Here is a 6,366-nt window from a genome sequence, read left to right as displayed (position 1 = left end):
TCTGCCTGCGCCTCTCTAACGCTCTCTGTCACAGCCCCAGGCATCACAACAACTTTGATTTCTTAAAGACAGACACAAACTACATTTGTGCTGAATTATTTTTACCCACAGATATCACAGATGTGAAGACTATACAAGGAGTGAAAGTGTTTTAACAAAACCAGCCTGCCGCACCTCAGCCCCAGCATTTCAAGATGCCTATGAATAATCTGGAGATTTCAGGTCAGCCAAAAGACTGTTAAATTGTATCCATGAGGATCTCTTTCTGAATTTCTAGTATAGCCAGATGGCAAAAGTACAGTGGCCTCTCCCCGCTGTCATTTTTGCTGGAAAACAGTCTCTCAGTTTCTGCTACCTGCTGTCATCCTTCTTTTGGCTTTGCTTTATCCCTCATGCCCTCTGCCTCATAACAACTGAAATCTGTGTGGCCTGCCTTGTTTCACCTCTTTTCTGCATCTCTCCAAACCTGCACCTCATCCTGGCTGCCCCTTCCCAGACAGGCACCACGCTGGTTTTCCCCTCTGCTCTAAGTGGTGTTCCCACGACATCACTTCCAGCCCCGTGTGCTTCTCCCTCTTGCATCTGCCTCCTCCTCCCCACGGTTATCTTCTTTTTTTGGCCCTCCCTTCACTAAAACAGGCACTATTCCTGCACTGGAGGAAGTGCTCAGTGCAGTCCTTGGGCATGGTTTTGAATTCCCACTGCTCAGTCTCTCCTTCAGTTACCCAAAAGGGAGCTCAGCAGATAAGTTTTCAGCTGCCACAGAGCAAAAGTCCTCAGGAGGATTCTCTATTTCTGTTGAGAGCTTCTCCATTGCTACAACCACATACCCAGATTATATATCCTAATATTTTTCCATGGGAAAAGACAAGTCAGCCAGAACCTTGTGACTTTCAAAAAGCAATCACTTACTATCTCACTGTTGCAACAAGGAATGCCTCGAGGAAACTTGTACTTCTGAATGCAGCCAGGGCACCCACAAAGATTTCTTGTTGGCAGGATTAAAATCTGCACTTGTGCTGCCAAAATGCAAATGCCACTGTGAGGCAGCTGAGAGCACACCAGTAGTTCCAACCCTTTAAATAATCCAGATGTGTGATTGACTGGTGTAACTCACTTTGTGTGTTGGGCTCACAGCTGCAGATCAGAGCAGCAGGATGTGCCTGGAGCCTGTGTCAACACCGACCTACACACGTTTAGCAGGGGCTGCTGGCACACAGGAGGAAGCAGGTTTGACAATTGCCACCAGGCTGTATTTCTGAAGAGCCAAACACCACATCCAGCATTTCCTTGGGGAGTTTAGGAGCTCTGATCCTTACAGCTCCACAAAGCACAGGAGCTGGGGAAGGGAAAGCACAGGGAGCAGCAAACCCACCCATCACTGCTGGTGCAAGGTGCTACTGCCACTTTGACCCACAGCTCTTTCCCAGCTCTGGGTTTGACCATGCTCTGCAGACGTGAGGGAGCACAATGCTCCAAGGCCAAAACATCAGCACAGAGTGAAATGATCATGGCTTCCTGCTTCCAAGGAAGCTCAAGACTCTCACCTTAGTAGGAGGTGGCTCCCAAAGCTCTGCGATCTGCAGGACCAGACCAGCTCCATTCAAGCTGGTTAGGTTTGGCCCCTCCTGCTCTCACTTGCTACAATTGCCAAGATCTGTCCCCACTTTGTGCCCAGCACGAGAGGACAATGACACTCAGCTCTGGGAGCTCAAGTCACCCCGTGGCCAGCACGGTGCAGGTGCCAGGCTGGAGTGGGTGGCAGAGTGTGGCAGACCACACACAAGGACTTGGCAAGCCATGAGAGCACAGCAACTTTAGCTGGAAATTGCAACTCTCCCTTGCAGTGGAAGGATATGTGCCATGAGCCTTTTCCAGAGCCCTGGATCTCCACTCTTCTGCCCTGAGACCCTCTCCAGCACGTGCAGAGAAGTGAGGGCTACCACAGGGGAAGGTGCACCTCTGCAATCACCCCCGTAGGCCCGAGCTTCACCTCCCTTTAGGGAAGGTGTGATCCCAAGGATGACAAGGACAACAGACATCTCCAAACTGTCTGGCTGAGATCAGGCTCTGTTTGCCCAACTACATACCATGAAAAGGTACCAAGAAAATCCCTTCTCGAGATTGGCTGCAAACTGCCATATACATCATCTACATTTACATATACGTATAAAGGCTTAATATATATGTAAACTATATTTACATACAAACATATGTTAAAGCCTTTGGTAGGGTTGAATGATCCCCACAGGCTGAGCTATTTGAATTTCTCAGGGAAAGACTTAAGCTTAACATCCCCAGTGCAGCCTAAGATATTTATATGAAAAAAATTAATATTTTTCAATAGTTGAAATTCTTAAGACCTTAATCAGGTTAGAAGGATTTAGGAGTTAGATCAATATCTCATCACACAGAATATAGAATTGGCTTTTTTCTAACTGCCTACAATAATGATTTGAAAAGGAGAGAAAATCCTACCATTTTAGCAGACTTCCCCAAGTCCACAGGAGACACAGTGTGCCACCCTTCTAGTTTCCAAAGCTCTGTGGCATTCCAAGGCATTCCTGCAGAAAAGAGATGTATTTTTATGGTAATCGTTTTAACACCTTTGACATTGTTTTGTAACTACCTTGGATCCCAATGTGCTTCACAAAGCTGCAGGGAGAGGTGAGGGCTGATGCGTCTAAATTTAAGGAGCAGGAAACCTGACTCACTGCTGGCACTGCCAGGGGCTCCCTGCAGGAGAGGGTAAATCACCCAGGGTGTCTGCAGCACTCAGCCTCACCCTGGAGCCCTTCTCCCTTCAGCCATTAGCTTCAGGAGACATTTCCAGGGAGCAGGAGAGAATGAGAAAGCTGGCAGCATCCCTGAGCATCTCCATCACCTGCTGCAGAGTGCCCTCACCTGCCTTCCATCACCACACAAGGAAGGGTGACCCTCTGGTCAGCCTGAGGGTGCCAGGCTCACCAAGGATCAGTGTGGCAATGTTGTGTGGACAGGCCAAACCTAAACTTTGTGCTTTGCTTTAGGCAACCAGTTCCAAATAATAGTGGAAACTAACCCTTCAAAACAGGCAAATAGCCTTTTCAACCACAATTAAAAACCTGGGGGTATTTTTAGTTTCTGCTCCAAGCATTCTACATTTTTAATGGTAAACTAGGAAAGGGGAGAGTATATAGAGATACCTGGGTTTGGATAAAAAGTTGTGTTCAATTTTCAGAGATGCAGGTGTTGTTTAGTAACCTCTGAAAATGTGTTGCTGTTGAAAATGGAAACATTTTGATGACCATTTTTAAAAGATCACGAGAAACCTAGAGATGCCTTTCCTCTGGCTCTGCCCTCCACCAGGACAATCCCTGACTGCCTGGGACCACGAGAGCTGTGGAACACCACCCTACAGGCAGCCACAAGAGCCTCTGGGTCAATGAGTGTCTCAGTGGCAGTCTCTGTATCTGACCAGTTCTCTGCTCATGACACCCCTGTGTCGTGGTGACTCCTTCTTTCCTATGCTACCAACAGCAATCAGAGAGGCCTTTCTGGAGGGAGGAAACTGTGCTGAGTGAGGATAACATCTGCAAGGTGATGCTGCTGCTGAGATTTCTGCACTGTGACTTCTGCCACATCCAGAGCCAGCAGAGCTCCTTGGAGACAGACTCCTCCAAAGCCATCTGCTTGGGAGGGTGATACCTCACACACCTCCGAGGGAAGAAGCAGAAATCCAGCACGGCTCCCCTGCCCCCTGGCTGACAACCCAGAGCCCAGAAAGGCTAAGCCCAGCCAAGGAATTAAATATCATGCTGGAGGACCAAAGCTCTCCCTCCCCTGAAAGAGAAGGTAAATATCTCTAGCATTTACAGTACCAAAGTCATATTGGAGAAGGCTCCCCCAGAGACTCAGATTCAAAGGAAAGTGTTGCTGGGGTTTTGGCTAGCACGTGGATTTAGTCCCAGCTGAAAAGCCATGTCCTGAGGATAGGAGAGCGTGGGACAGCCAGGGTCACACAGCCCCCCAGCTGCCTGGCTGAGGAGCAGCAGAGCATTAGAAAGAGCTGGAGGGGGAAATAATAGAGGATAAAAATGAAGGATAAAGATAAAAATACTCCAACTCCATCTTGTCATTAATATATTTTTAAAAAAAACTCAACCACCATTTTGTCCTTAACAAAACAGGACCAGGTTTGGGGGTGCACCCCTGCTCCATCCACCCCACCACTCTCCTGCTGCCAAATCCCTGACATATACATCACCTACTGGAACAGCCCTGAGGCACGGGGCCTTGCCACCCCAGAACAGGGATTTCCTTGGGAACATCAGCTTTGCTCCAGAAACAGGGTGATGGCTGGTCTGCATTCACACTTCCTGGCTCTCAGGAGGCCAGGTCTGTCCCACGGCTTGGCCGACCACTGGAGCTGGAAGCAGGAATAATCTGAGGCTGAAATGATGCTGCTGGTAAAGGTGAAGAAAGCAACAATTTTGCCCTCACTAGCTACATCCCCAGCCCTCTGCTACCCTGTTTTGCTGTTGCTCCAGGCCCTGTGATGATTTAAACCCCTGTGGGCTACCATGGAGCTGCAGCACTGAGCATCAGATCAGTTTTTCCCAGGGTGCTCCTGACTCACTTTTTGGATGCAGCACCCGGCAGCAGAAGCTGCCTTCCCCAGGAACCTTCTCCTCTATATATTTCCTGAATCTCTTCAAATAACCAAACTTCAGGAGGAAAGCAAGGAAGAAATGCCTGTGGGATTCACTTTGTTTCTGGGGAAATCAAAGGCAGCAAGGCACGAGAAGACAAATCCCCTTCCCGCTAGCCCGGAGTTCTGCTCCGCACGCAGAGCCCTTCCCGCGGCGCCGCTCGTCCCCGCTGGCTCCGGGAGCAGCTGAGGCTGTGCAGCCTGTCCTGAGACACAGCACACCGCCCTCCCCAGTGCCTCAGCAGTCTCTTTCACCCCTTACAAGGTAGCTGACTGTTTTCAGCTGCCTGTTTCCCTGCAGTCCTCCAAAATCTTGTCTGCAGATCTCGACAGCTGCATCCTCCCTAGGGCAGGGACTGCCTGCTGTTCCCAGCACTGTATCTGCACTTTCTGGATTTCAGCCTTGAAAGAAGCTCAGGACAGTCTGAACCAGGGAACTTGTCCCACCAAAAACTGGGAGCAGCAGGCTCAGACTCTGTTTGTATCCCCAGTCCCCAGTGCTGGAGCAGACAGCAATCCCTTCTCCATCCTCTTTTGCCCTGGAATGCTGGCTGCAGGCGAAGGGCTGCAGGGGTGGTGGTGAAGCAGCAGGCAGGGGGAGGCCCTCAGGGTAGTCACCAGAATGGCATTCCCACCAGCATGGGCAGAGAAAGAAAGGGAAAATACCTATTTTCATTCTGTTGTGCAAAGACTTCCTAGATTTAGAGCTTCTTGAGCCATCTCACTCCTTGGACCCACTCCAGAGATTTCAGCCTGTCTTTGAGAGCTGGAGTCCAGCTCAACCCATCTCCAATATCACCCATTTTTGATGGCTTCTCATCATGTCCCAGCTACCAGTTCATCCTACACTGGGTGGAAAGCAATGGATTCCTTGACAAACACACACCCCCACCCCCAGCTCTGCCTTCCCCTTCTGCCCCTCAGCACACCTGGTCAGCAAAGGAGCCCTTTGAGTTTCCCTGTTTGGTGTGGAAGCATTTGATTTGTGTCTCGTTTTGCTGCAGAATGAAGTGTAGGTTGTTCCTCATTGCCAACCACCCCCTCAGCCTTCCCGAGGGGATGTTCCTGAGCCTGCTCTGTGCAGTGAACCCTCAGACACCAGCAGCAGCCTGAGCATTTGTCATTAATACTTGATTTCCTGGGGATTGGAGAGGGAAGGTAACCCAGACCACCAAACACAGCTCTGAAATGATGAATCAGAAAAATAGGCACTCATTAAACATCTCAGTTCTCACTGTAACAGCCTCCTTTAAATCAAAAACAGCTCTTAGAGACTATACCTGGCCTTCCTCTGCATCCATAGAGAGCCAAGGAGCCTACAAGTACTGACCAGGGCTGCATTCAGAAAAACTGAAGATTTGGTCTTGAAAGCTGCCCCTTTTTAAGGTCTTCAGTTGTATTTTAGCCTGACCACCAAGACTTGCAGCACCTTCTGCCCCTGAGCTCCCTTGCCCAGACTGAACACGTGCCTCAGGCAGATGGAGATGCTGGGGGGACAGAAGCTGCAGCAAAAGCAGAATTGTTGCACCGCCTGAAAATCATTTAATGTCCAATAACTCACCAAAAGCAGCCTGGCTGCCACTAAACCCATTCATTTCCCTTGCTCTGCCATGAGTACTACAGGGAATAGCTGCATTGGATGGTTTGTAGCTGCTCCCAGCCTGAAAGACCACTTT

This window comes from Haemorhous mexicanus, chromosome 3 (genome assembly GCF_027477595.1).
Source record: "Haemorhous mexicanus isolate bHaeMex1 chromosome 3, bHaeMex1.pri, whole genome shotgun sequence".
In the NCBI taxonomy this organism is placed as follows: Eukaryota; Metazoa; Chordata; class Aves; order Passeriformes; family Fringillidae; genus Haemorhous; species Haemorhous mexicanus.
The sequence above is the reverse complement of the archived record's forward strand: the minus strand, read 5'-3'. Positions refer to the sequence as shown.